Source organism: Lissotriton helveticus, chromosome 6 (genome assembly GCF_964261635.1).
Source record: "Lissotriton helveticus chromosome 6, aLisHel1.1, whole genome shotgun sequence".
NCBI lineage: Eukaryota > Metazoa > Chordata > Amphibia > Caudata > Salamandridae > Lissotriton > Lissotriton helveticus.
Genome location: NC_136067.1, coordinates 2102612670 through 2102627028, shown reverse-complemented (window position 1 = coordinate 2102627028; position 14359 = coordinate 2102612670). Strand labels below are relative to the sequence as shown.

The window sequence follows — 14359 nt, the reverse complement described above, 5'->3', positions numbered from 1 at the left end:
ATACCACCACCGCCAATACCAATATCCCCACCACCAATACCACCACCACCAATGCCAATACCCCCACCACCAATACCACCACCACCAATACCACTACCACCACCACCACCACCAAGACCAGTACCACCACCACCTATAGGACCACCAATACCACCATTTCTGCCATCAATACCTCTAATGCCACCACCAATACCAACAAAACCAATACCATCACCACCAATACCACCACTACCACCAATACCACCACTACCACCACAACCAATACCACCCACCACCATCACTAATACCATCAATAAAACCACCACCAATACCAATACCACCACAAATACCTCCAATACCACCAATACCACCACCACCAATACTAATTTCACCACCAATACCACCACTACCAATACCACCACTAATACTACCACCACTAATACCACCATCAATAACACCAGCACCACCACTACCACCACCAATAACACCAGCACCAGCAATACCACCATCAATACCACAGCCAATACCAATACCACCACCACCAATACCACCACCGACAATACCCTCACCACCAATACCAATACCAGTACCACCTCCAATACCAATACCACCACCTTTACCAGTACCACCACCAATACCACCACCAATACCACCACCACAAATACCACAACCAATACCACCAATACCACCATAACCAATACCACCACAACCAATATCACAACCACCAATACCATTACCACCACCACCAATACCACAGCCAAAACCACCACCACCACCAATACCACCACTACCACCACCAAAGCCAATGCCACCACCACCAATACCACCACCACCAATACCACCACCATTACCAATGCCACCAATACCAATACCACAACTACCACCACCAATACCACCACCAGCAATGCCACCAGCAATACCACCACCAACACCAACAATGCCAATACCATCACCATCATCACCACCAATACCACCACTGCCACCAATAACACTATTACTAATACCACCACTACCATGGCCAATACCACCACCAATGCCACAACATTCACCATTAATAACACAACCAATACCACCACCATCACTAATACCACCACCAATGCCACCAATACCACCAGCACCACCAATACCACCACCACCAATACCACTACCATCATTACCACCAATACCACTGCCAATACCAATACCTCCACCAACAATACCACCACCAATAACAATACCACCTTGTCAATACCCCCACCACCAATACCTTCAGCAATACCAGTACCAACTCCAATACCAATGCCACCACCAATACCACCACATTTACCAATACCACCACCAATACCGCCACGAATACCTCCATACCACCATAACCAATACCACCACCAATACTACCAATAGCACCACCACCAATACTACCAATAACACCACCACCAATCCAATACCAAAACCACCACCACTAATGCCACCACCAATAACACTATAAATATCAATACCACCACTACAACCAATACCACAACCAATACCAATACCACTACCACCACAACCAATAATACCTTCAACAGCACCAATATCACCAGCACCACCAATACCACCACCACCAATACCACCAACACTAATACCACCACCAATACCGCCAATACCACCACCACCAATTCCACCACCAATACAAACACTACCAATACCACTACCACTAATACCAATACCACCACCAATACTAATACCACCACCATCAATACCATTACCACCACCAATACCCCCACCGCCAATACCACCACTACCAATACCAGTACCAGCAATACCACCACCACCTATATCACCACACCACCAATAACACTATAAATATCAATACCACCACTACAACCAATACCACAACCAATACCAATACCACTACCACCACAACCAATAATACCTTCAACAGCACCAATATCACCAGCACCACCAATACCACCACCACCAATACCACCAACACTAATACCACCACCAATACCGCCAATACCACCACCACCAATTCCACCACCAATACAAACACTACCAATACCACTACCACTAATACCAATACCACCACCAATACTAATACCACCACCATCAATACCATTACCACCACCAATACCCCCACCGCCAATACCACCACTACCAATACCAGTACCAGCAATACCACCACCACCTATATCACCACACCACCAATCCCAACAATGCCAATACCACCACCAATATCACCACCACCAATACCACCACCTCCACTAATACCACCACCAATACCACCACCTCTACTGCCAATACCACCACAACCAATACCACCACCACTAATACCACCAAGAATACCACCACTAATATCACCACCAATACCACCAGCACCACCAATACCACCACCACCAATACCACTACCACTGTTGTATGGCAATTTAGATTCCGAATGAATTTTCCCGATTTATGCCCTTATAGAGGTACAATTCACATTGACCTTGTATAGGCATAGATATCCAGTCCTTATTTAGACCTAGTCCATGCTACCCAAATACAGGCATGGCTACTTTCATCCGTCCATCTACGTCACAACGATTGCTTGAAAAACCAGACTCCTAAGCTGAAGGGACTTCCTCTAGCCTGGATATTGATTTCTCCAAGAAACTCATTATTATGCATGAACAACTATTCCTAAGGTGTTCATCCGTGATGTTCATATGCCCGACTTTACGTCAAAGCTGGTATTTCTAAACACCTTCAAGGTATAAATATACCTTCACTTGCTATAGCAAAGTACAGTGTGGTTTTGTGCAGTTTGACTACCTAATTGCACGACGCAGCTCGCTACAGCAAGGGCCGAAGGAAGCCAACTCTCCAGCTGATGCACTGATCAGAAGCTGTCATCCTCTGCCGAGAATCCAGCTCCAGTGTTTCTGACTCCCCTTGCGGGGTGTTGGGAAATCGAGTCCGTGAAAGAGATACAAACTTCTCTCATTTTAAGGTATGGAGCTGATTGAAACTAGAGAAACCTTTGGCAATTCTTGGCAGAACCAAACCTATGCTAAAAAACAAACATCTACTTCTTCCCTGGTACTAGACCCAGGTTAGGTACATTGGGGTAGGCATATTTTAGAAGCACCAGTTGAGTATTTTAGCCTGTGTTATTTATGTATGTATTTTTACATGTCCTAGCAACAGACCATGCTATTACAGTATTATTTTATATTACTGTTTGCGCTGTATGCATTATACTTTGCATTTTGTCTAACGATTGTAGCAGTTCACCTCTCTTGCATGAGAAAGAAGACTGTTCAATAAATCCTTTTATTGAAACACCCATCTCTCTATTTCTGTGCAACTCTGTAGAAACGAAGCACGCACGATTGACTGAGTGAAACTAGTTATCTATTGTTTCCACAACTCTGAAGATACTTTTCGATTTAAGGGCAAACAAAGTTGTCATGTTTATGCTGTTGTCAGAAACTAATCCCTTCTTGTGTATTAGAGAAAGTTTCTAGTGACCTCTGAGCTAGCTGGCACTCACAATTAAGTTTAGTATACTCGATAGAGACATACTCACCTCAGTCCTATGTCAAATCTATAGTGTATATTATTCCAACGAGCAGAGCCTGTTGGGAATATAAGAACTACACTACACCACCACCATCACCACCACCAATACCACCCCCCCCCAATACCACCACCACCAATACCCCCATCCCAATACCCCAACCCATACCACCACCACCAAAACCAATATCACCACCACCTTTACCAATACCAACACCAATACCTCCAATGCCACCAATAACACCACCAATAGTAATACCACCACTACCAATAGCACCACAACCAATACCACCACCACCAATATCACCAGCACCAATACCACCACCACCAATACCACCACCAATAATACCAATACCACCACCACCAATACTACTAATACCACCACCACCAATATCACCACCACCGATCCAAAACCACCACCAGTCCAATACCACCACCAATACCACCAACACCACCAATGCCGCCAACACTACCAATACCATCACCAACACCACCACCACAACCAATACCACCGCCAATACCAATGCCACCACCAATACCACCAGAAATACCACCAGCACCACCACCAATGCCACCACCACCAAAATGTATACCACGAATACCAATACCACCACAAATACCAAAACCACCAATACTAATACCCCCACCACAAATACCACCACCAATACCACCACTAATACCACCACCACCAATACCAATATACCTACCACCAATACCACCACCACCAATACCAATACCCCCACCACCAATACCAGTACCACCACCAAGACCAGTACCACCACCACCAATACCAATACCTCCACCACCTATAGCACCCCCAATAACACCATTTCTGCCATCAATACCTCTAATGCCACCACCAATACCAACAAAACCAATACCATCATCACCAATACCACCACAACCACCATTACCACCACCAATACCACCACTACCACCACAACCAATACCACCCACCACCATCACTAATACTATCAATAAAACCACCACCAATACCAATACCAATACCAATACCAATACCAATACCACCACCAATACCACCACAAATACCTCCAAAGCCACCAATACCACCAATACTAATACCACCACCAATACCACCACTACCAATACCACCACTAATACCACCACTACCAATACCACCACAACCAATACCACCACAACCAAAATCAGCATCACCAATTCCACCACCAATACCATCACCACCACTAATACCACCATGACCAACACAACCCCCACCAACACCACCACCACCAATACCACCCCCACCAATACCACCACCAATACTACCAATACCACCACCACCAATACTATTAATACCACCACCACCTATCCAATACCACCACCAACAATACCAATACCACCACCACCAATACCACTACCAATGCCACCGCCAATACCAACAATACCAATCCCACCACCACCAATACCACTACAACCAATACAACCTCCAATACCAATACCACCACCAATAGAATACCACCAGTAGTACCACCAATACCACCAACCCCACCAATACTGCCAGCACACCACCACTGCTTTACACTTTTAGAAGATTCTGGGAAAACTGATAAAATAAATCAATGCCAAACAGATCAACATTCTAACAAAGAGCCAGTCAAAAATACTACAGTTGTAGGAAGGCAGATGACTCCTATACAAGATATGACAAAAATGATACAGGTGCGGACGGAAAGTCTTAAACTATTCCTCCTAACCTGGCTAGTAAAACTGTGCTATTCACCTTCAGTAGGGAAAGTGTTAGATAGCAGAGGGGTAAAAATGACTATTCCCACTCCAGTAAATGCAACAATAGGGAAAGTCTTGGATAGTGGAGGGGTAAAAATTACCATTCCAACTCCAATGAGTGCAACAGTAGGGAAAGTGTTGGATAGCGGAGGGGTAAATATTACTATTCCCACTCCAGTTAGTACAAAAGTAGGGAAAGTGTGAGACTGTGGGTGGGTAACAATTAATATTCTTGCTCCAGCCAGTTCAAAATGTAAAACAAACATAATATTAACAAGAATATTTTTTAAAAACTAAATAAATTAAAAATATATAAATATGTCAAAAATATATGTGATAATAAATATTTAAAAAACATATACTGGTAAATATATAGGACAAATACCTACAAATATTATATTAAATCAAAAATAATTGCTGAGAAATATATAATTTTAATTAGAATTTATTTAGAAACAAAAAAATTAATTATTACATTCATTTTTTTTATTTCCTACCCTATAATACTACAGAATTCACAACCCACATCTAAATTTAACAGGAAGTACTTCCATAATTAACATGGTTAATTGCCAATAAAAGAAATATTATTAAATACAATGCAAATTAACTCATAACAATTGATTAACTTCCCACACTTTACCCATATAATCTGCACAGCACAGAGCTAAAATTAAACTGTAAAGATTCATCACACAATTAAAACTTCTTTTCAATTAAAAAACTAATAGTATTTAACAACTAATTATGAAGTAAATACAATTGATTTACTCCCCACCCTTTACCCCTTAAAAGTAAAACCCACACACAAAAAATATAAACAATAACCCTAATTAAATAATAATGATCAAATAATTATTAAACATAAATTACTTCCCACCGCTTACCCTTATCAACCCCACACCTGCATCCAAATTCCACAATTTCCATAATTAATTTACAGTCAATTAATATAAATTAACAACTAACCATTAATTAAACATATATTACCTCCCACCCTTAAACCCCTATAAACCCGACAACCCGCACTGCAAATTAAGTACACAATTTCCATAATTATTTTTTATCAATCAATTAAAACAAATAAACAGCGAATTATTAATTAATCAAAAATAAATTACTTCCCACCCTTTATACCTCTAATAACCCCTCAACCCGCACCTAAAACTAAATTACATGAATCAATTATTTCTGTCTCACAAGGGCCCTTTCACACAACAGTTGTGTAACAAAACTTGATAGGGCCCCCCTGCAAATTACATGGAGGGGGCCCACCCCCGCCCACCATCTACCACTTTTGCTGAGGGAGCCCCATGGATCTCACCTCCCTGTGGGGGCAGCAGGGGCTTTTGTTATGCCACTGGCACACAGACAGCTTTCTGACTGCCTTGGGAGATGTGTGAATGACTCCCCAGCAAAGGAACAAAGGCAGTTGCTGCAGAGTGAGGTGTCACGTCTTCTCCCAGGACGGCCACTCAAAAGGCAAGCTTCAAAGGTGACGCCGCCTTTGTGAGTGAAGTAGCACCAACATCGCAGAGCAGGATGCCTTTTGATCCTACAGACAAAGTGGAGTCAGGGTAAGGAGGGAAAGCTCACCCCAAACCAGTTCTGCCATGGACATGTTGCCTTCTGGTAGCATCACTTCCAGGGTGGACAACCAAGCTTCTAACGACCGAGGAAGGATCATGCCATCTTGAAAGGGGAAAGAATATGGCACTCTGGGATAGCCCGATGCCACACATTACAGGAACTTTGACATTAGGTAGAAGAGTACGAGAACACATGCATGAACCCTCACCCAGAATACCCCTGCATTCGACCTGACAGGTTTAGGGTGGTCTTCCCTCAACCTTTTGCCTGCCTCCCTCAAACTTTTCTGTACCCATTTTTGCTGTTTCTAGGACTCTGAGCACTTGAGACCTGCTAATCAGTGCTAAAGTGCTTGTACTCTCTCCCCTAAAACACTGTACCATTGGATCGGACCCAATTGGCATATTTAATGTGCTCATACGTCCTTAGTAACCTGTACTACAGGTGCCCAGGGCCTGTACATTAAATGTTACTAGTAGGCACTCAGCACCAGGGCCGGACTGAGAAACAAAACCGGCACTGGCAAAGTGCTCGGCCGGCCCCCTGGGGGTGCAACTGAGCTCTTTGGCGGGGCCGGTTTTCGGCCGATTTTGTTACAGGGCCGATTTTGCAGCTATGCTGCAAAAACGGCCCTGTAACAAAAACGGCCCCCAGGGCCCAAAACCGGCCCCCACCCTTGTGGCGCACCAGGGGATTGCCTTGTGCCCGCAACGGCCAGTCTGGGCCTGCGCAGCACTGATTGTCTCCCCACGTAAGTAGCCCCCTAACCATGTCTCAGGCCTGCCATGACAGGGCCTGCACGTGATCACTGTGACTTGGCAGGTAAAACTACTTGCCAAGCCCTGAACTCCCCCTTTTATTACATATTAGTCCCCCCTGAGGACGGCCCTTAGCAACCCAGAAAAGCAGGGTGCTATGTAAGCAAAGGGAAGGACATGTGCTTGTCTGCTTTACATGTCTTGTACATGAATTAAAAAACAGCCTATTTCGTTTTATCACAACAGTGAGGCCTACTCTCTTCATAAACTAGCATTAGGATTTCCCTTACTTGCTTCTAATGGTAACTTCTAATCTCAAGGGCGTAGCTTTATCATGTCTGGTATGGGTGACATAGTAGTGATGAATGCACTTTGCTAGTATGGTTGGATTTAACACTACTAGAGCAGAAATGCCACTTTCAGACAGTGCATTTTGTGCTCCTAACTTTGCTCTATGTGACCTGCAGACACATCTGGATGGGTGACAGTTCCCATTTGTGCATTCTACCCTGACAGCCAGAAACCCAGGAATCCCAGGGATGGCGGAACACCCCTCTGAATAAATCTGCATTCTGATGGCCTCCTGGGCAGATCGGAGGAAAGGTGGAGCCCACCGGGACATAAAGGTGTAATGACCCGAAACCACCCGAATGGCAGGTCCCATATGTAACTTGGCAGACAGGACTGGTTTGAAAGTGGTGTTGTGCACTTCAAAACTCCTCCTTGAAGTTTTTGCTGCATCAAAGGTACATTTGAGTATAGGTTCTGGGTCTGCTTTTCTGTGTGTTACCCTGCTGCTCTCCGACTCTTCTGGAAGGAGGGCTGGACTCTGCTTTCCCTCCAAAGTGATCTCAAGGGCTTGTTATCTTGCCTCCTGTTTCTTAAGTCTCAGGGACACAAAGACTTCATGCAGTCCTGCTGGACTCTGCCTTCTGCGAGTCCTAACCTTGCCTAAGGGGTCCCCTCCAAGTTCTGGGCCTCAGGAGTGGGCTCTGCAACTGAGACTCTGCAAAATCTGATGCAACGTCCCGCAAAGCTGCGCACTCCAGATGACAGCCCTTAGGACCGACGCCGGACGACACGCAGCCTCGCAAAGCCTCATTGCTCAGCCTCTTGGAACCAACGACAAAAAGCCTCAACCTGCAGACTGCACCCCAGGATCCAAGGTACTGTGGTTCACGGGCCTGGGGTCCCTATAGCAGGCCCACGCTCCATCGTGACCTACCTGAACTTTGGATTTGCACTGGTCCCTTGGTGCCTGCAGTAACCTTTTTAGTGCTACCTGCTTCTAAGCACTTTATTGCATTTATTTCTTCAACATTCAATATCTTGACTTTGATCATTTTGGTCTTGTTTTCCTCAGAAAAATATTCTCTATTTCTCTAAGCTGTTTTGGAGTCTTTTGTGGTTTATTCGCGGTGTTGTTGTATGAGCTATTGCAGAAACACTTTACACACTGCCTTCTAAGTTAAGACTGCCCGCTCTGTGCCACGCTACAGAGGGCCGAGGGGGGGTGAGCACAGGATAATTTGGGATGGTGTTGTGACTTACCTTGACTAGGATTGTGGTCCCTACTTGGACAGGGTGCATACGTCGGCCAACTAGAGACCCGATTTCTAACATCCTGCCACGTGGTGAACCCGCAACCGCAGACAACCGGAGGACGAAGACAACACATAACTGTTAAAGATGTGTTAAATGAACATATGCACTGTAGGATGACATCTCACCCAATACCTCTTCATGACAGCTACTAATATCCACTTCTCAAGGATGAACGGCTGAGACAGCCCTGCTGGGGTCTAAGGCTGAGGGCTTGATCACGAGTGGCCCCTTTTAGATGCAATAGTTATGCAAAGATGAAGATGGAACATACATGAAGGATGAGAGGTGGAGGGAACAGTGAGAGAGAGGAAGCTGTAGGAGAGAGGCGGGAGAGGGGAGAGAGAGGAAGCTGTGGGAGAGAGAGAGGGAGAGAGGCAGGGAGAGGGGAGAGAGGGAGGGAGAGAGGCAGGGAGAGAGCAGAGGCGGGGAGAGAGGGAGCTGTGGGAGAGAGGGGGCAGGGATGAGGGAGGGGGCGGCTGTATACCAATATGGCCCCATTCACCGGTCACCCGCCTGAGCTCCTCCGGGAGGGGGGGAAGGTTGAAAAAGATAAAACTCCCTTTCTTCAGTTTTTTTGTAGCTTTATTTAGCGCGCACGCGGCCGAGGGTATAGGAGCGCTTTTCCTGATCACCAGCCCGATTACAAAAAGACACATTCAGCCGATTTGTCCCAATCACAGACTTGAACCTGGTTACCCAGCTCCCGAGACAGCAGCTCAGGCCGTTACACCACAATTACACTTAAACAAGGGGGGCACGACCCCCGGCCCCCGCCCCCTCAGTCTGTACCTTCCCCGACTCGGGCCTCCCGCACAGACAACTCACCTGCAGCAGATCACACTGCGCTGCAGCAGATCACACGGCGCGCTGGCTTCACAGCACTTCGGGATGTAAATAAGTGAACTCTATCTGCCTTTCCGGGGGGCTTCAGGGCTGGAGTGATCGCCCCGCCATTGCCAGTGACGTCAGAGGTGGGGGTGGTCAGCCGGGGGAGCCCCGGAACACCCCCACTCGAGGGATGATGAGAGGCTGCAGGACGGAGGGCTAAGGGGCGGAGCCTACAGGAAATGCTTGTTCTTTATGGAACAATCCAGGAATAACACTGGAGTTAAGAGGCCATAATAGATACATTGTATACATTAAGGCGGATCTTATAACACCCCCAGGCCTCCCTCACACTCTGATTGACAGGAGTCAGTGAGCCCCAGCCTCCCCCACACTGTGATTGACAGGAGTGAGTGAGCCCCAGCCTCCCTCACACTCTGATTGACAGGAGTCAGTGAGCCCCCAGCCTCCCTCACGCACTCTGATTGACAGGAGTCAGTGAGCCCCCAGCCTCCCTCACGCACTCTGATTGACAGGAGTCAGTGAGCCCCCAGCCTCCCTCACCACTCTGATTGACAGGAGTCAGTGAGCCCCCAGCCTCCCTCACGCACTCTGATTGACAGGAGTCAGTGAGCCCCCAGCCTCCCTCACGCACTCTGATTGACAGGAGTCAGTGAGCCCCCAGCCTCCCTCACCACTCTGATTGACAGGAGTCAGTGAGCCCCCAGCCTCCCTCACCACTCTGATTGACAGGAGCCAGTGAGCCCCCAGCCTCCATCACGCACTCTGATTGACAGGAGTCAGTGAGTCCGGGTCATTTCTTTATTTTTTCTTTATTTTTTCTTTATTTTATACTTTTTATTTTTGGATTTTATATGCATAATACAACAATTATTATACGGGTTTACCGCAGCTGATATGTCAGAGTAAAAACAAAGAGACAATCAGTACATTTTGCACGGGTCTCCCTTTGCTGGCTGGACTTTGTTGAGAAGTAGCTCTAATATATTTCTAAAAGAGAAAAAGAGACAAGAAAAGCTGAAAACACCCCAGAGAGCGCTCCCGAGGGGGATATTAGACCCTCTCACAGCTGCAGCTCTGCCAGGGACAGGGCAATACTCCTGCCTGTGAGAAGAGATACAAACAAGCATTGGCTCTGTGCACATAACAAGACTCCTGGCTGTGAGAAGAGGCACAAACAAGCATTGGCTCTGTGCACAGTACAATACTCATGGCTGTGAGAAGAGACACAAACAAGCATTGGCGCTGTGCACAGTACAATACTCCTGGCTGTGAGAAGAGGCACAAACAAGCATTGGCGCTGTGCACATCACAAGACTCCTGGCTGTGAGAAGAGGCACAAACAAGCATTGGCGCTGTGGACAGTACAATACTCCTGGCTGTGAGAAGAGGCACAAACAAGCATTGGCGCTGTGCACATTACAAGACTCCTGGCTGTGAGAAGAGGCACAAACAAGCATTGGCGCTGTGGACAGTACAATACTCCTGGCTGTGAGAAGAGATACAAACAAGCATTGGCGCTGTGCACAGACAATACTCCTGGCTGTGAGAAGAGGCACAAACAAGCATTGGCGCTGTGCACATTACAAGACTCCTGGCTGTGAGAAGAGGCACAAACAAGCATTGGCGCTGTGGACAGTACAATACTCCTGGCTGTGAGAAGAGATACAAACAAGCATTGGCGCTGTGCACAGGACAATACTACTGGCTGTGAGGAGAGATACAAACAAGCATTGGCGCTGTGCACAGGACAATACTCCTGGCTGTGAGAAGAGATACAAATAAGCATTGGCGCTGTGGACAGTACAATACTCCTGGCTGTGAGAAGAGACACAAACAAGCATTGGCGCTGTGCACAGTACAATACTCCTGGCTGTGAGAAGAGGCACAAACAAGCATTGGCGCTGTGCACATCACAAGACTCCTGGCTGTGAGAAGAGGCACAAACAAGCATTGGCGCTGTGGACAGTACAATACTCCTGGCTGTGAGAAGAGGCACAAACAAGCATTGGCGCTGTGCACATTACAAGACTCCTGGCTGTGAGAAGAGGCACAAACAAGCATTGGCGCTGTGGACAGTACAATACTCCTGGCTGTGAGAAGAGATACAAACAAGCATTGGCGCTGTGCACAGACAATACTCCTGGCTGTGAGAAGAGGCACAAACAAGCATTGGCGCTGTGCACATTACAAGACTCCTGGCTGTGAGAAGAGGCACAAACAAGCATTGGCGCTGTGGACAGTACAATACTCCTGGCTGTGAGAAGAGATACAAACAAGCATTGGCGCTGTGCACAGGACAATACTACTGGCTGTGAGGAGAGATACAAACAAGCATTGGCGCTGTGCACAGGACAATACTCCTGGCTGTGAGAAGAGATACAAACAAGCATTGGCGCTGTGGACAGTACAATACTCCTGGCTGTGAGAAGAGGCACAAACAAGCATTGGCTCTGTGCACATTACAAGACTCCTGGCTGTGAGAAGAGGCACAAACAAGCATTGGCTCTGTGCACATTACAAGACTCCTGGCTGTGAGAAGAGGCACAAACAAGCATTGGTGCTGTGCACGGTACAATACTCCTGGCTGTGAGAAGAGGCACAAACAAGCATTGGCGCTGTGCACATTACAAGACTCCTGGCTGTGAGAAGAGGCACAAACAAGCATTGGCTCTGTGCACAGTGCAATACTCATGGCTGTGAGAAGAGATACAAACAAGCATTGGCGCTGTGCACAGTACAATACTCCTGGCTGTGAGAAGAGGCACAAACAAGCATTGGCGCTGTGCACATTACAAGACTCCTGGCTGTGAGAAGAGGCACAAACAAGCATTGGCGCTGTGGACAGTACAATACTCCTGGCTGTGAGAAGAGATACAAACAAGCATTGGCGCTGTGCACAGGACAATACTACTGGCTGTGAGGAGAGATACAAACAAGCATTGGCGCTGTGCACAGGACAATACTCCTGGCTGTGAGAAGAGATACAAACAAGCATTGGCGCTGTGGACAGTACAATACTCCTGGCTGTGAGAAGAGGCACAAACAAGCATTGGCTCTGTGCACATTACAAGACTCCTGGCTGTGAGAAGAGGCACAAACAAGCATTGGCTCTGTGCACATTACAAGACTCCTGGCTGTGAGAAGAGGCACAAACAAGCATTGGCTCTGTGCACATTACAAGACTCCTGGCTGTGAGAAGAGGCACAAACAAGCATTGGCGCTGTGCACATCACAAGACTCCTGGCTGTGAGAAGAGGCACAAACAAGCATTGGCGCTGTGGACAGTACAATACTCCTGGCTGTGAGAAGAGATACAAACAAGCATTGGCGCTGTGCACAGGACAATACTACTGGCTGTGAGGAGAGATACAAACAAGCATTGGCGCTGTGCACAGGACAATACTCCTGGCTGTGAGAAGAGATACAAACAAGCATTGGCGCTGTGGACAGTACAAGACTCCTGGCTGTGAGAAGAGGCACAAACAAGCATTGGCTCTGTGCACATTACAAGACTCCTGGCTGTGAGAAGAGGCACAAAAAAGCATTGGTGCTGTGCACGGTACAATACTCCTGGCTGTGAGAAGAGGCATAAACAAGCATTGACGCTGTGCACATTACAAGACTCCTGGCTGTGAGAAGAGGCACAAACAAGCATTGGCTCTGTGCACAGTACAATACTCATGGCTGTGAGAAGAGATACAAACAAGCATTGGCGCTGTGCACAGTACAATACTCCTGGCTGTGAGAAGAGGCACAAACAAGCATTGGCGCTGTGCACATTACAAGACTCCTGGCTGTGAGAAGAGGCACAAACAAGCATTGGCGCTGTGCACAGTACAATACTCCTGGCTGTGAGAAGAGGCACAAACAAGCATTGGCGCTGTGCACATCACAAGACTCCTGGCTGTGAGAAGAGGCACAAACAAGCATTGGCGCTGTGGACAGTACAATACTCCTGGCTGTGAGAAGAGATACAAACAAGCATTGGCGCTGTGCACAGGACAATACTACTGGCTGTGAGGAGAGATACAAACAAGCATTGGCGCTGTGCACAGGACAATACTCCTGGCTGTGAGAAGAGATACAAACAAGCATTGGCGCTGTGGACAGTACAAGACTCCTGGCTGTGAGAAGAGGCACAAACAAGCATTGGCTCTGTGCACATTACAAGACTCCTGGCTGTGAGAAGAGGCACAAACAAGCATTGGTGCTGTGCACGGTACAATACTCCTGGCTGTGAGAAGAGGCATAAACAAGCATTGGCGCTGTGCACATTACAAGACTCCTGGCTGTGAGAAGAGGCACAAACAAGCATT

At 46.9% G+C, this 14359-nt stretch overlaps 1 protein-coding gene across 1 annotated transcript in view; it reads right to left on the bottom strand.

Moving 5' to 3' along the window:
* LOC144764054 (uncharacterized) overlaps positions 1-10095 on the bottom strand; it is a 45434-nt gene extending 35339 nt beyond the window's left edge. Inside the window, exon 1 of the mRNA XM_078650207.1 lies at positions 10020-10095. The gene's annotated coding sequence lies outside the window, so the exon portion shown is untranslated. The remainder of the gene's footprint in view (positions 1-10019) is intronic.
* Between the last annotated feature and the right edge of the window lie 4264 nt (positions 10096-14359).